The 17,088-nt window shown below is 37.8% G+C and overlaps 1 pseudogene; it reads right to left on the reverse strand.

Annotated features, from left to right (window-relative positions):
* Positions 1-12,948: 12,948 nt before the first annotated feature.
* LOC149226312 (uncharacterized) lies at positions 12,949-13,582 on the reverse strand (annotated as a pseudogene).
* Between the last annotated feature and the right edge of the window lie 3,506 nt (positions 13,583-17,088).

The following is a 17,088-nucleotide window of genomic DNA, read 5'->3' on the forward strand; positions in this document are numbered from 1 at the left end:
TAGTCATCAAGCTAGAAAAAAAACTATCATTATGGAGCCACGGATACTTATCCAGAGCAGGCAGATTGGTGATCATCAAATCCATTCTTGAGGCTACTCCTGTTTTTTGGATGGATTTAGCTTGGATCCCCAAAAATATACCGACTCGTCTTGAACAGCTTTGTAGCAGATACCTATGGAATGGCCAACAAGATAAAGATATTTTTGCATGGGTCTACTGGAACAAGATTGCATTGCCAAAAAAATGGGGCGAATGGGGACTCAAAGACCTAGTTCTTTTTGCACAAGCCCTAGCTGCAAAAATGGGTTGGATCCTATTGACTGGGAAAATTTTATGGACTAATGTCACATACTACAAGTACATTTGGCCACACCAAATTATGGATTGGATCTGTTTGCCTAGCTGGCCAAGAACTGGTATATCATCTGTCTGGAAGGCTTTACTTCACTTTTTTCCCAACATCAGGAACAGACTTGTGTGGAGAGTTAATGACAGTTCAAAAGCTCGTATAGGACTAGACCCCTGGACTGGAGGTGGTGGAAGACATAAGCTACCAAGAGATCTCATCCAGCACCTAAACTCTCATGAGATAAAGGTCTTGGCTCACATTGCGGATCAGACAAATACTACTATATTCTCACAAGGATGGAAATCTGCTCTACAACTTGATATTCCCCCTCATTGGCACTAGGCATGGCTAGAGTACATAAATGCTCTGAATGAATCTCACATCAGGTCAAAGGAAGGACCCGATGAACTCATTTGGGGCTTAGAAAAAATGGCATTTATATGCCTAAGGCCGGCTATCTTCACCTCATATCACACAAATAGCCGGAGCAGACAGTACTATGGTGGAAAAATATTTGGCAGCTCATTTCGCCTCCGAGAACTAGACTATTCTTTTGGTGTGTCCTCAGGAACAAAGTCCCCACATGGGATACACTATCACACCGCTCCTTCCATCGCCTACACTGGTGTGTACTCTGCAAAAAACCCACTGAATCAATCGAGCACTTATTCCTTCACTGCGAAACTCTGATCAATCTTTGGCTAGATGTCACTTCCTCGCTGCAATTAACAGGGAAATGGGAGGGTGAAAATTTATGTCGAGCCTGGGAAACCTAGTGTAATCAGCATCATGGCACAAAACTTATATGCCTTCCCTTACTTATTTGTTGGCATATTTGGCTGGCCCGGAACCGAATCATATTTGATAATAGGGTGGCTAGCTGGCCGCACATAACAGCTCAGATTATATCAGCATTCCACAAGCTGCCCGAACCCAACAGACCTCGGCCTCATAGGCCATCTGCACCTGCACCTATTGATAAAACCACTCCTTGGGCATTTTTTGATGGTGCTCCATAACATCATGGATGTGGCGGTGGCTTCATATTATATCTTACTGAACCACACTACTATAAAGTAAAAATGGGACTTGGAGATGGAACTAATAATTATGCAGAACTGATTACTCTCTGTCATTTGCTGCATTTTTAATTGAGGCATAACTGCATGGATGTAAACATATATGGCGACTCAAAAATAATCGTAAACTGGTTCAATAATATTATTGTCTGTCACTCTCACACACTCAGTAATATTTTGGATGAAGTTACTCTGTTCAAAGCACAATTTAACTCTATCTTATGCAAACATATTTACAAGGAACATAACTGCTTTGCTAACAGGCTTTCCAAGGAGGCCATGATACTTCCCCAAGGAGAGTGGATAATACAGGAGCAAAGAGGTTCAGATGCATTCCAGTACTACCACAGGCCATAAAATGATCAAAATTACCACAGGGCTGATAGCCCAAATGCTTGAGTTTATTATATTTTTTGATCTCATTTTTTATATTTTTGTCTCAGAACTATCTATAGATATATATTTATATGACTGTTTATATCATCATGATAATATCAAGACATCACCCTGCGTGGTGTATGTAAATATCGATAGTTGATATGTTTATAGTTTATTCTACATAATATGTCTAGACAGTGATTGAGCACCCTGCGTGGTGATGGTTGATATATGTACCTATTTGAAAATCTACGAACCTTTTTGAACATGGCCATGGAGATGGCAAAGGGACAAACACAACATACGCTGAAAAGCATCTACAACATGTAATTTTTCAATCATAAATGAAAGATTATGATTTTTCCAATGGAAAAAAAAAAGTAAGGACTTCCTAAAACAATACCACATATATCCAAGGGAGCTACATCTAACTCAACCTCATCTACAAATGTAGACCCAATAGAAAACCTAAGTTTACATTGTCTATGTCAGGCCAGGCAGTAAAACTGATTCGATTTATTTCATTAGGTATGCTATTGTTATATACAAAAGGGTGTGACTGCTCAGTTCATCTCCTGATGACTGTTCACATTCCTAATTTAACTATTTACATAAATTCACCCAATCGTGAGGATTAGGTGTCAACATTCCCCCCCTTAATCTGAAGGGATGTTGGTGAGTCCAAGCATCGTTCTGAATCTTTCAAGCTTTTCTCTTCCAAGCGCTTTGGTGAAGATGTCTGCAATTTGCTCATTTGTGGAACAATGACGGAGATGGATTGTTTTGGCCTCAACATGATGTCGGATCAGATGATATTTAGTATTGATGTGCTTTGTTCGATCATGGAACTTTGGGTTCTTGGCCAACTTTATTGCAGAGGTGTTGTCAATCATGAGTGGAGTTGATTGTACTTGTTTTACCTGCAAATCTTCAAGAATTTTCCTGAGCCACACAATTTCTTTTGTTGCTTCAGCTGCTGCCACGTATTCTGCTTCTGTTGTGGAATCTACTGGAACTGATTGTTTGTGTGATCTCCAGGAGACAGCTCCTGATCCAAGACTCATAGCATATCCTGAAGTAGATACCCCAGTTTCTTTGTCTCCATCGAAGTCTGAATCAGAGTATCCGATCAAACTGAAGTCATCCACCTGTGTGTACTTGATTCCAAAGTCTTGAGTTCCCTTCAAGTACTTTAGAACTCTTTTTGCAGCAGACCAATGTCCCTCACAAGGCTTTTGCATAAACCTGGAGAGGATTCCAACAGCAAATGAAATGTCTGGTCTGGTAGTAGTAAGGTAGTTGAGACTTCCTACAAGTTGTCTATACTTTGTTGCATCCTCAAATTCCTTTCCTTCAATAGATGTGAGCTTTAAGTTTTTTTCCATTGGAGTAGTAAGAGGATTGCACTATGTCATTCCAAATCTGTTTAACAAATCTCCAATGTATTTCTTTTGAGAAAGAAATATGGACTTTGGATGTTGGGTTACTTCAATGCCAAGATAGTAATGAACATAGACCAAATCAGTCATTTCAAAACTTTTCCCCAATTCCTTCTTTATGGATGCAATGTAGCTTTCATTGTTCCCTGTCATTAAAATATCATCTACATATACCACAAGATATACAACTGTTTTTCCAACTTTCTTTACAAATAAAGTTGCATCATCAAGATCAAAATGATTGAAGTTTAGTTTCAGAAGATGCTCAGTTAGTTTTTCATACCAGGCTCGCGGTGCTTGTTTGAGGCCATACAAGGACTTCACAAGTTTGCATACTTTATGTTCATGTCCTTTCACAGCAAATCCTTCAGGCTAGGACATAAAAACATTCTCTTTTAGATCTCTATTTAAGAAAGCAGTTTTTACATCCATTTGATGGACTTTCCAACCGTTCTGAGCTGCTAGTGCAAAGAGTGTCCGGATGGTGGCCCATTTTGCTGTGGGGGCAAAAGTCTCCTCATAATCGACCCCTTCTTTCTGTGCAAAACCTTTTTCCACAAGCCTAGCTTTGTGCTTGTCAAGTGAGCCATCAGCTTTGTACTTGTTCTTGTAGACCCACTTGCAGCCAATTGGTTTGGTTCCAAATGGAGGATCAACCAGCTTCCAAGTGCCGTTCTTTATGAGGGCATCATACTCCTTTTGCATCGCTTCTTTCCATTCATCATGAGAAGCAGCTTCTTTAAAAGAAGTTGGTTCAAAATCTGTAGACAAGTTCAATTCACAATCATAAGAAACATCCATATCAATAGGTGAATTAGAGTCATCTACATCACCTCCATTTTTCCGGTTTGAATTTCTGGTTCCTGTTTTTCCAATTTCATCAGGATGAACACTTTCAAGTGTCTTTGTCAGCCACTTTGGGGGACCTTTCTGAGATGGTCCAGGCTGCTCTGTTGATTGAGTTGGGACTGAATCAAGATTGAGTCTCCCAATTCTATCAATTACATCACTTAAAGCATCATCCGTTGTTGGAGTTTCATGCGGGGGAGAGTGTTCTTCAGAAGAAGATTCCACATGTTGATCTAGTATAGGAATCCCCCCTTCAAGATGTGGAATTTGATTATCAAATTCTTGAAATGATTTTGTTTTTGTGAATCTATCCAAGCGATCAAGTTGCCGCTCAACAACATTGTCAGATTTGGATGATTCAAGAAAAATTACATCTCTAGATACAACAAACTTTTTATTTACTTCATCATAGAGGCAGTATGCTTTGGAGGTGTTTGAATACCCCAGGAAGATACACTTACGACTTCTAGCACCAAGTTTGTTTCTATGTACCTTTGGTATCAAAGCATAACAAGTGGAACCAAAGACCCTGAGATGTTTTACCGAAGGAACATGTCCATACCACAATTCATAAGGAGTCTTGTTTCTTATAACATTAGATGGACATCTATTCTTTATATATGCAGCACATAGAACAACATCAGCCCAAAACATTATCTTTACATTTTTGAAGAAAAGCATGGATCATACCATATTCAAGATTGTTCTATTCATTCTTTCAGCTACACCATTCTGTTGGGGATTATAAGGCACAGTTGTTTGATGTTTGATCCCATGTTGGCGAAGATAGTTTTCAAATTCATTTGATGTATATTCTTTTCAATCCATTTACGAAAATTCTTGAATGTTTGAAAAGCATCAGCTTTGTTCTTCAATAATAAACCCAACACATTCTGGTGTAGTCATCAATAAATGTCAGGATATATTTATTTCCATTTGCAGAAGGAACAGGCATTGGACCACATAAATCTGAATGAATGAGTTCAAGCTTCCTATGTGCTCTTGAATGTGAATCATGAGAAGACTGTTTGCTATGCTTTCCTAGAATGCAAGCATCACATTTCTTATGTTTCCTAGGAATTGTAGGCAAACCAGCAACACCATTTTTCTTCAATAAGCAGAGACTGTCATAGTTTAAATGTCCAAAACTAGCATGCCATAATAAACTTGATGGAAGTGTACCTTCTTCATGATGAGAAATATATGAGAAATGTTGTGCATGAGCAGAGGTTCCTTGCAGTTTGAGAAGCTTTTCTTCTTCTATTCCCCTCATGACAAGTGAGTGGTCAGATGCTTTTCTTACCTCAAGCTTGCCATCAAACATATGAATGGAGTGACCTTGCTGGCAGATGTGGACCAAGGACAGCAAGTTTCTCTTAAGTTGTGGGAGATATAGAACATGATCCAGAAGAAAGTCTGGAAGACCAGGCAGTTTAAGCCTGATTGTGCCAAGCCCTGATGGCTTGATTTTTGATTGATCTGCAAAGTATACTGCTCCATCAACATTGTCAGTAAAATCTTCAAAAAAATCTTTTCTATGAGTCATGTGACAGGTTGCTCCTGAATCAAACAACCAATCATTTTTCCATGAAGCAAGTGAAGCATTAAACAAATCTTCATTTACTCCAATGTTACATTGTGCCTCAACATAGTGAGCAGATTCAGGTGCTTTACCTTTGTCTGTATCATCAGTTTTACCTTTCTGTTGGTTTCTTTTCTGCTCAATTTTGTCCCATGGTAGCTTGCATGTAGAGGCATCATGTGATCCATTTCTTTTGCAGCAAATACAGTGTAAATCTGCCTTTTCTCCTTGAGAATGTCTGCCCCCCTGCCTCTGAAATATCTTCCTCTTCCTCTTCGTCCACCTCTTCCTCTTGTAGAATCTTGAGCAGGATGATTTTCTTTATGAGCAAGGCACACAGTCTCTTCAGAAGATTCAGGGGCTGTCTTCTTTCGGGTGGATTAGGTGTCAACAGTCTAGTCACTTGTAGCTTTGCTTTATCACATACCCAACCTAATGGATATGGCTTCTTATGAGGTGTGTTTAGTAGTCCCAATTTCTTTACAATTGCTTCAGAAATCAAGTTTACTTGTGATGCACTATCAAATAAAGTATCAATCTTTTGATGTTTGGAAATAACTATAATATGAAAAATCTCATGTCTTTTCCTCTCATTTTCTTCATTATCAATAGATTGTGTAGAATTACTTGTAGATGCTTCAGAATTTTTACCTTTTATACTTGTGGCTGTGACAATTGTTTCATCACCTGAGTCTGACCCCAAATCTTTCTGAATAGTAGCAGCAATCTTCTTCTTCTTCCCATCAAACTTCTTGGGTTTCAGTTCCAGATGCAAAGACCAGCAATATGCATCATCATGTCCATCCTTCTTGCAGTGATTGCATGAAGGTTTGTCTTTTTGTACAGCGTTTGTCTTCCTCTCCTTCCATTTCTGCTTCTTTTTTTCCTTGTTCTTGCTCGCAATGGGTTTTGATGATCCCCAAATCTTTGGGTTCACATTCTTGCCTCTAGCCTCTAGATGTGTAGCCTAAACAGATACCTCATCTATGCTAGTGGGGTTAAACATGAGAATGGTGTGCCTCAAATAGATATGCAAACCACCTATATACTTCAACAAAGTTTCAGGTGATTCTAGAGAAATTCCTAGAATTAAAGCTCTTTTTCAAAATTCCTAGGTATAGCTTTGTACACTTTGCCCCTTTAATTGGTGAATATTTTTCCAACTCATCATTGCTTGCTTCATATAAGCAAGTGGATAGAATTTTTTTTTAATGGCAGAAACACACTCCAGGTAGAAAGAATCTTACCATGCTTCTTCAAATCGGCTTGTGTCTTTCCTTCCCACCACACTAGTATAGTTCCTCCAAGGTGAAGACTGGCCGGCTGAATGTTTCTCCTTTCTGAATTAATGTTCTGCACCCTGCAATATACATCAATCTGTCTAATCCAGTTATCTAGCTTTTCTACATTTAATTCTCCATCATAAACTGGCGAATCAAACTTTACATCTAATTTAATCACAGAAGTCTTCTTCTTTTTCTTATCAGGGATATTTTTATGTGGAGAAGGTGATGAGGATGATGAAGGTGATGATTGAGTGGATGGTGGAGAGGGCTTCTCTTCTTTTCCTTTGCCATTTGGCTGGGCAACTAGAAGAGGCTCATCTATCCCTTTATCTAGTTAAGGTGCTGAAGTGCTTTCACCTCAACCTTTCTTGAACTCTCGATACATCTCTTCCACAATAGCTCGCATGGTCATAAAGTTTTCCATGAATTGGGCTTCCGACTCCTATGGAGTTTCTTCTACCATTCTGCTTTGAGAATAGACTCTCCCAATTTCTGGATTGGATTCAACAAGTTCTCCTTTTCCCAATTTGAGCTTCGACCTAGTTAGCATTCAACAGAAGTCCAGCACAATCTTGTCTAACCTTAACAAACCAAAAACCAAAAGCTCTAATACCACTTGATATGTAAATGAGATCTTAGATTAATATTAAGGTATTACAGACTCATGTGCATGGATTTGCCTACATTACTTAGTGCAACGGATCGATAAGATTGTGAATAATGCAGACAATGAGCAGTAAAGAAGCATAATAATGGCAGAAGTGTCCTCAGACACGTAATTTTATTAATCAGAAAAAATAATTACATAATTGATTTTGCAAGAGTTTACACCCGAACAACACAAACACTCTTGCAGTGAGCTATTTATAAGCTCCATGTCCTAACTACCTCTAATTATGGATCACTTATTAAATAACAAGTGTCCATTTACAATAAATGCTATTCAAACCAACTGGCTAACTAATCTCCTAAAATAGAGCCTAAGATACGACACATTTGGAGAGTCATGTCTTGTTACAACAATATACTAAGTCTAATTGTCTCCATTAAATAATTAATCATTCTAGAATAATAATTATTAATTTAATTTCTTAAATTAATAATTATTTTATTTCAATTTTATAACCTATGATAATAAATTATTTTTGGATCATCTAACATTCCCCCCTATGATCCAAAGATACATTACAACAGATACCAAGTTCATCCCTGAACTTAGTAAATTTTATTCTGCCAAGCGGTTTCATGAAAATGTCGGAGATCTGATCTTCGGAAGGACAATAAACTGGCTTGAGGACATCTTTGGCAATGAGAGATCTGATATGATGATACTTGGTGTCCACATGCTTTGTCTTTGAATGAAAAAATGGGTTCTTGGCAAGTTTGATGGCTGACTGGCTGTCAATGAATAATGATGTAGCTTCTGCCTGAGAAATGCCCAAGTCCTGCAAAATTCGGCGCAACCAAACAATTTCACATGCTGCTTCCCATGCTGAAATGTACTCTGCTTCTGCTGAAGAAGTGGCCACTGTAGCTTGTTTCTTACAACTCCAAGATACTGCTGCTGACCCCATATTCATTAAATAACCTGATGTTGATGCTTGATCATCAATACTCACAGCAAAGTCGGCATCGGAATATCCACCAAGTACAAAAATTTTAGTCTTTGTGTAAAGAAGACCAAAATCTTTTGTTCCTTGGATATATCGAAGAACTCTTTTGGCTGCATTCCAGTGGTTGTCTCGTGGTTCCTGCTTAAAACGTGAAAGAATACTGACTGCATAAGATAGATCAGGACGAGTATTTGTCAAATAAATCAAGCTACCAATCAACTGTCTGTAAGTTGTACTGTCCACCTTTTCCCCCCTTCAAATTTTGAAAGTTTCAAGTTTTGCTCCATGGGGGTGAGAACGGGCTTGCAATCGTGCATGCCAAATCGCTGAAGAACCTCTGCAGCATACTTACTCTGAGAAATGAAAATATGATGTGGACGTTGGAAGACTTCAACTCCAAGATAGTAGTGAAGTAATCCCAAATCTGTCATCTTAAAACCTGCATGTAACTCCTTTTTCACCTGTGCAATATGATCATCATGATTGCCAGTGATGATCAAATCATCTACATACATAACAAGAACGACCAGATATTTTCCCTGTTGTCGCACATACAAAGTATCATCAGATTCACTTCATTGAAAACCAACTTTCTTAAGGTATTCATCCATCTTTGCATACCAAGCTCGGGGAGCTTGTTTTAATCCATATAAAGCCTTGATCAATTTGCAGACTTTATGTTCTTGTCCTTCAACTTCAAAACCTGGTGGTTGGGTCATATACACTTCCTCCTGTAAATCCCCGTTGAGAAAAGCACTTTTCACATCCATTTGATGAACTTTCCATCCTTTTTGAGTGGCCAATGCAAGTGTTAATCGGATGGTGTTCCATTTAGCTGTTGGAGCAAAAGTTTCTTCATAATCAATGCCTTCCTGCTGTGCAAAACCCTTTGCGACAAGTCGTGCTTTATACTTTTCAAGTTCACCCTTCTGATTATACTTAATTCTGTAAACCCATTTACATCCTATGGGTTTAACATTTGCTGGACAATCAACAAGTTTCCAAGTGTTGTTATCAATTACTGCTTGATATTCTTCAACCATAGCCTGTTGCCATTCTTTATGTTTTACTGCTTCTTTGTATGTGGAAGGTTCAGTAACATCATTTGCTATCAAGGCAAAATTGCCTTCACTTCTATGTGCCCTTCTGGTGCCATTTTTATTTTGTTCATCAGGCTTTACATCTTTCAAAAGTTGAACTGTCCATTTCGAAAGTTGGTGCTCACTTGTTTGTGCTTTTGTAAAGTCCCCATCATTGTAAATAGGATTAATATAAACTGATGTACGTCGTTCAAGTGAAGAATGTGGAGAATCACTGTCAGAAGAACTGTTGCTGCTGGGAGATGTGGATGAACTACTAGAAGACCCAGATGATGTTGTTGATGTAGATGGACTGGATGACTCATCTTCAGAGGAAGGAAAATCAAGTTCATACCAATTTGGGGAAGTTGGTTGACTTTGCATTTTTCCATTTCTTTTACTTCCTTTAGTTTCTAACTTGTGAAGAATATTTTCAATTTCTTCAGCACTCTTACTCTCTGTTTCATCAAAAATGACATCCCTACTCACAATGAATTTTCCATTGGTCAAAAGACGATACCCTTTCTTCTCATCAGAATAGCCAATCATTGTGCATTTTAAACTTCTCGAGTCAAGCTTAGTTCGTTTTTCTTTCGGAACTAAGGCATAACACACTGACCCAAAAACTCTAAGATGTTTAACTCGAGGTTTGAAACCAAACCAAGCTTCATAAGGTGTGATTCCGTCTAAAGAAGCAGTTGGAGATCTGTTTCTTAAGTAGACAGTTGTATGGATTGCTTCTGCCCAATATGTTGGACTTAACCTTTTGAAAGTTAACATGGATCTCGCCATGCCTAACAAAGTGCGATTCATTCTTTCGACTACTCCATTTTGTTGTGGAGTGTAAACATTAGTAAGATGTCGTCTTATGCCATTTTCACTGTAATAAGTTTTGAATTCATTCGAAGTGAATTCTCCCCCATTATCTGTTCGGAGAGTACCTATCTTTTCTCTGACTTCATTTTCAACAAGTTGGCGAAAAATTTTAAACTTATCAAATGCTTCTGACTTGTTCTTCAAGAAGTAAACCCAAGTCATTCTACTGAAATCATCAATGAATAGCAAGAAATATTTGCAACCACCAAATGAAGTTTGTAGTGGACCACAAACATCACTGTGAACTAGTTGTAGCCGCCTGTTTGCACGCCATGAACTTGTTGGAAAACTTTTTCGATTTTGTTTGCCATAAATGCAAGCTTCACATTTTTCATTTTCCCTTTTGAATGTGGGAAGTCCTTTAACCATTCCTTGTTTCTGCAATTGAGAAAGACTCTTAAAATTCAAATGTCCATATCTTACATGCCATAGTCCTATAGGTGAAATACCTGTAGTCACTGCCCCTGCAAAATCAGAATGCCTTGGAATAACTATCCCTTTCATCCGTAACAGTTTTCCATCTTCATAACCTGTCATGACTGTTTTCAAGTTCTATTTCACTGAATTAATCTTCACTAAACCATCTTCCATAATCACCTGATGTCCTGCTTGTCGAATCGTGACTAAAGAGAGCAAATTTTTCTTAAAACTGGGTACATACCATACATTGGAAATCATTTTTTCTCCAATGCCAGGGAGAAAAACTTTTACTGCTCCTTTGCCATAAGGAGTATGTTTTGTATCATCAGCAAGAAAAATGGAATTAAGTTGGCAATCTTGAAAATTCCAAAAAAAATCACGTCGACAAGTCATGTGCTGAGTTGCCCCGGAATACAAGATCCAGGCATCTTCATAGTCACTTCTAAGATAGGATGAAATTTGTGATGCTGGTGAGGAAGTAAAAACATATTCGGAGTTAACTTCATCTTGATCATTTGCAAATTGTGCTGAATGCTGCTGAAACTTGGGAATTTTATTAAGTGATGTTCGACAATCTTCAGCATAATGGCCAACTTTGTTACATCTTCGACACACAATTTGACTTAAGTCTCTTCCTCTTCCTGAAGATTGTCCTCTGCCTCTGCTTTGACTTCTATTTTGAGATTGTCCTCTACCTTGATTATTATATCCTTGTTCTTGAAAATTGCCTCTTCCTTGGTTGTTTCCTCTACCTTGAAAATTATTTCTTCCTCCTCTGTTAAAATTGTTTCCTCTGCTTTGGCTTCGACCTCGATTATGTGCTGCTTGATTCTGATTCCATCTGCCTCTTCCTCGAGAACTATCTGCTGATGACTTACTGGTGCTGGCCTCTATGAGAAAAACATCTTCACCAACTTTCTTCTTCTTCCCAAAAGTTTTATCATGTTGACTCAACATTTCACAAATCTCATCAAACTTTAGTTTTTCTAATTTCCCAGTTACTTGTAGAGTCTCTAAAAAATGTGTATAGGAAGAAGGAAGCCCAGCAATTACAATTGTGACCATAAAGCTATCATCAATTGCGGGAAAACCAGCATTAATAATTTCTTGCCTGATATTCTTAAGTCTTGAGAGATATTCAAGAACATCACCGCCTTCAGTTAATTTTTGTTGCAACAATTTTAATTGTAGATCGACTTTCTTTGATTCAGGCTGAGTATCAAAGAGGTCTTTAAAAGTTTTCAAAGCAGTCCATGCATCTATAGCATTTTCTATATGGACATACATTTCATCATTCACAGAAGATTTAATAAGAGCTAAGGCTTTAGCATTCTTGATTTCCCATTTTGCTAGTGCAACTGCATCTGTGGGTTTATTTGGCTTAACATCTCCATCACATATTCCCTGCCATAATTCACTGTAAATGAGTGCGCTTTCGATGAGACGATGCCATGTTTTATAAGATTTGGTGCCTTCTAGTTTGTCGGAATCAGAAAACAAATTTATCAACTTAGACATTTTAGAGTTGTAGCGTCACACCAAGAATCAGAACAGAAATGACAAGATAGTCAACACAACACGCAAAAAACACGATCTATCGGGGCTTGGCCTTGACCCTCGAATAGTCGTCAAAACAGGAGACAATTGACTGAGCTTTGCACTTGGCTCTAGTCAATTTCTCAAATTTTTACAAGGCAACTTTCAAAATTTGACTTTTTACAATGGTGCTTTTGCACAATATGGTAAAAAAGAAATTACCCCCCCTCAAAGTAAAATTACTTTGAGTTACAATCTCTCCGAAAACAAATTACAACTAAAGTCTCCTTATTACTCCAAAATTTACAATCCTTAACATTTACAAATATCCCTTATTACTCCACAAAACATAAACTCCAAAATTAAAAAATCATGAGATTTCTTCAAAATACAATATGCATTATATTACAAAAAAACTTTATGATCCAAGCTGACAGGCTTCACTCTGGCTTCTTCTGGCTTTACATTGACAGGCTAACAGGCTTCACTCTGGCTTCATAAACAATATTGGCTACAGTATCCCTCTTTATTTGAGTAGCTTCGCCCCTTAAGCCGATGTAATATATTTGGGTTGTTTCAGCTCCAAAATTTTCAGGAAAATGCAAAGTGAGACTTGCCACACCCTGAAATCGAGAATACTTTGTTTGATATTCAAGTTCTCCTTGAGTGTTTTCTGCCAATTCCCATTCCTGAACTGGTGCTATTTCTTGAGCATCTGAAAAATCAATGCCATCCCGATTTATGAACGCTTGCATTCTTGAAGGACTCGTTCCTCCAGTACCACCAATAACAGAAATACTTTTTATCTTTACATCAGACGTGAATGGTATAAAAAAAATTAGCTCTGGATCACCATCATTTCTCTCCAAAAACTCAGATGAATTATCCAAACGTTGTTCCCAGCTTTTGAAAATAGACTTTACACTTCCTACCACAGATTCATTTAATGCAGAAACATGGGGCGTGTCAATGTGCTTGTAAAGAGACCATTCGGAGCTGCAGTCGTGGTCAGTGAAGCGGTTATTTGAAATTGTGATCTGTGTAGATCCTCTCACAGTATCAATGCAATAATGGCAGAACCGACGACACCGCCATTGTGGACAACAATACAAGCAGAAACAACAATATCATGGCCGCTTCTGTATCCAGTCGTGAGTTTCAGGCCAAACAGTGTTGAAGCGGAGCAGTAACAAAAATTCCAAAAAACAGGGGCAATTTTTGATAATACTAAAAAATGATTTTTAGATTTTAAAAATCTAAAATCAATGATAAAATTTATTTTCTTTTTTAAACAAAAACTGGACAATTTCCATACCAATCATTTGCTGGTCAATTGAATGGAGTTTTCCAGGACTTTGTTGAGCTGGAATATCCTCCTCACATCCACTGCATCATTACTGGAGCTCTGATACCACAATAATGGCAGAAGTGTCCTCAGACACATAATTTTATTAATCAGAAAAAATAATTACATAATTGATTTTGCAAGAGTTTACACCCGAACAACACAAACACTCTTGCAGTGAGCTATTTATAAGCTCCATGTCCTAACTACCTCTAATTAAGGATCACTTATTAAATAACAAGTGTCCATTTACAATAAATGCTATTCAAACCAACTAGCTAACTAATCTTCTAAAATAGAACCTAAGATACGACACATTTGGAGAGTCATATCTTGTTACAACAATATGCTAAGTCTAATTGTCTCCATTAAATAATTAATCATTCTAGAATAATAATTATTAATTTAATTTCTTAAATTAATAATTATTTTATTTCAATTTTATAACCTATGATAATAAATTATTTTTGGATCATCTAACACATAATAGGCACACACACACATAACACAGCAAAATAATCAGGGAGTTCACCCAATAATCCTAGGCTACATCTCCTGGTCCAACCTTCAGTGGTGACCTCTCTATTATGTCTTCAAGAGCAGAGTTTTACAATCGTGAGCTCAATTTGAGTCTCAACATAACAAATACAAAACAGCAAGTTTTGCTTGAATCCCTCAAGCCTCTATGAGTACACAGACTCTCCCTACTGACTCTCTGTCTCTACCTTATCTCTGTCTCAGCGCTGCCCCCTGTGTCTCCATCAGTCTATGGCTTTAAAGCCAATCGGTGCAGTCTATTCGTTTCCCCTTCTCGGGCTCTCTGGCTCCCCGGCCTCTGTCCGCTTGAATCCCCTTCTGAGCGTTAGCAATCATGGCATAACATCTTCAGGGGAGGTGGCCACCTATTTTGCAATGGAAGGGACCATCGGGCCTTTGAAATCCCCAAGAATAGTGTTCTTTGTTTACACAGAGAAATACGCTAAAACACGGGAAAAATCCGCCAAATCATTGTTCATCGGACTTCAAACATTCATAAATCTGCTTTATACTTCTATCAGGTCTGCTTTTAATCGCTTATCGCATGTCGCAAGTGCTCGTTCCGTGTTTTCCCTTTGTATTAAAAAAATACATTGAAATACTGAATATATTGCAAAATGGCTTTATGGCGGACTTGAAATGTTATAAATTGGCATTTATAAACCCTTTCGAGTCTGATTTCATTTCATCGGTGCTTCCCTTCGTATTTCGTTTATTAAACGAAATACGTGAAATACATAGCAAAACACCTATTTATGGAACTGAAAATATATTAAATTTGGTTCATAATTCCATCGATTCCTTCCATCGCATCGCATATCTGTAATGGCCCCACTCCTTTGTAAAGCTCTGACGCGATACTGCGATGTGACTTGTCGCAATCGCATATCACATAGACCCTTAGGCCGTTTGGTAAGCACTCCTCTGTATTTGCCGATTGCAATATCGTGCGTTGACCCGCGCTGATCGCGATTGCAACTGTCATGTGATAGCCTTTGATTGCCTCCACTTGCCACCGTCGATTGTGATATGCCAATCGGATCTAGACCGTTGATCGGCCAGATCCAATGGCTCCTGTGCAAAGTTGGTTTGACCTCTGATAGGCTCGATTTCACTATTTTCTTCATATTTTTGCCTCCCGATAGTGTTATCCGCCATTTTTAAAGGTTCTCCTTTTGCGATAGTTTTTAGATTTTGAAGACTTAGAGGGTATTTTGGATCCATTTTGGTTCAGGTGAGTAGCACAATGACGATGACAAGGGGAGAAATATATGAAGAGATTGTTGCCATCAATAACAAAGAGGGATATTGTTGGAATAATTATTGTTATTTATGTCAAAAGAGGCACCATCTTGAGAAAATTGCGGCATAGGTTCGTATAGGAATTCAAGCACTTTCCAACGATTATTTAATCACCCTCTAACTCTTATTCATTGAAGATATATTGAATTTTTAAGTTAAAGAACTATATTTTTGTCTCCATTCATGTCGGCCTACATAATCACAAGTTGACCCTCTCTAAGAGGCGTGTCTATTCAAAATAGGGTCAAACAAGTATGAATAGAAGTTGTGGCTTCTCATTCCATCCATCCAACTTGGCCAAGTATAGAAGCAATTCAATCTTAGGAAAAAATAATTTCACTGCTCGTGAACTAAGGGGTTGAACATGGAAGCTAAAATGTGGGTTTAATTAACAATTTTGGTGTTTTTTTCCTTGTGGATCCTCTCTTAGACCTGTTTTTTTACCTACATTTGAGTAGATATGTTTGACCTTTTCTAGAGCAGACACTCTATACTTCAAACCTAAATTTTTAGTGTTGTGATCAAGGTGTTTCATCCATGTGGAAGGTCTGTAACAAACCTCAGTGATTTTAGCCACCTATCACCTATATAGGCCCTGACTCTATGGAGAAAATTTGGCATGTACCTTGTAAAAAAACTTGACCTGAGTTTGGTACATATTTCAATATCGTGGAGCATAAAATTCAGACTATGGAAACCTATGGCAAGGCACCTGTGGAAATCTTACAGTTTCGGTCTTGGAGCAATCTTTATTGAATAGAGTTTTGGCCCTTATTTTTATTGGGAAGAAATCTTGATTTTTGAGTATAAATCTTAGTCTTCCTCAGTCATTTCGAGCAAATTTCATAACAATAGCTTCATCTTGTCATGTGTAGACATCTTTGTCTTATGGAGAAGGAGAATTGAGGCCTTGTTGGAAGCTAGTCTTAGACCCTCTTGGACAGATCTTCGACTTCATTTAGAGCTAATATCTTTGAAGACTTGAGGGAGAATTTTTGAAGATCATTTGAAGCATTGTTGAGGCTTTAGCAACCTTGTTGAAGCATTATTGAAGCAAAAATCTTGGAGCATTATTGAAGACATTTTGAAGCCCTTTTTGAAGTAAGTAATTCTTTTGAAGTTCTAGTTTTTTACCAAGTTGGAGCTTGGAAGTTGTTGATAGGATTGGAGTATTCATTTTAACCAAGTAGGAGCTTGGATTTTCTCAAGGTTAGAGCCTTGAAAAATTCAAAAATCTTGTTGTATAGGTTGGAGCCTAATTTGTTGTAAAAGAGGATTGGAATCCTCACTATTTTTTATCAATAAAATTATTTTTGTTTTAGCTCTTGTATTCAGTTCTATTTAGTGATACAAATCTTAACTGACATAGAATAATGATTGAAAGAAATATTGATTCACCCTTGCCCCTGAATATTTC

This window comes from Pinus tabuliformis, chromosome J, assembly GCF_031772625.1.
Source record: "Pinus tabuliformis cultivar Carrire ecotype Pingquan chromosome J, CPIR1, whole genome shotgun sequence".
NCBI lineage: Eukaryota > Viridiplantae > Streptophyta > Pinopsida > Pinales > Pinaceae > Pinus > Pinus tabuliformis.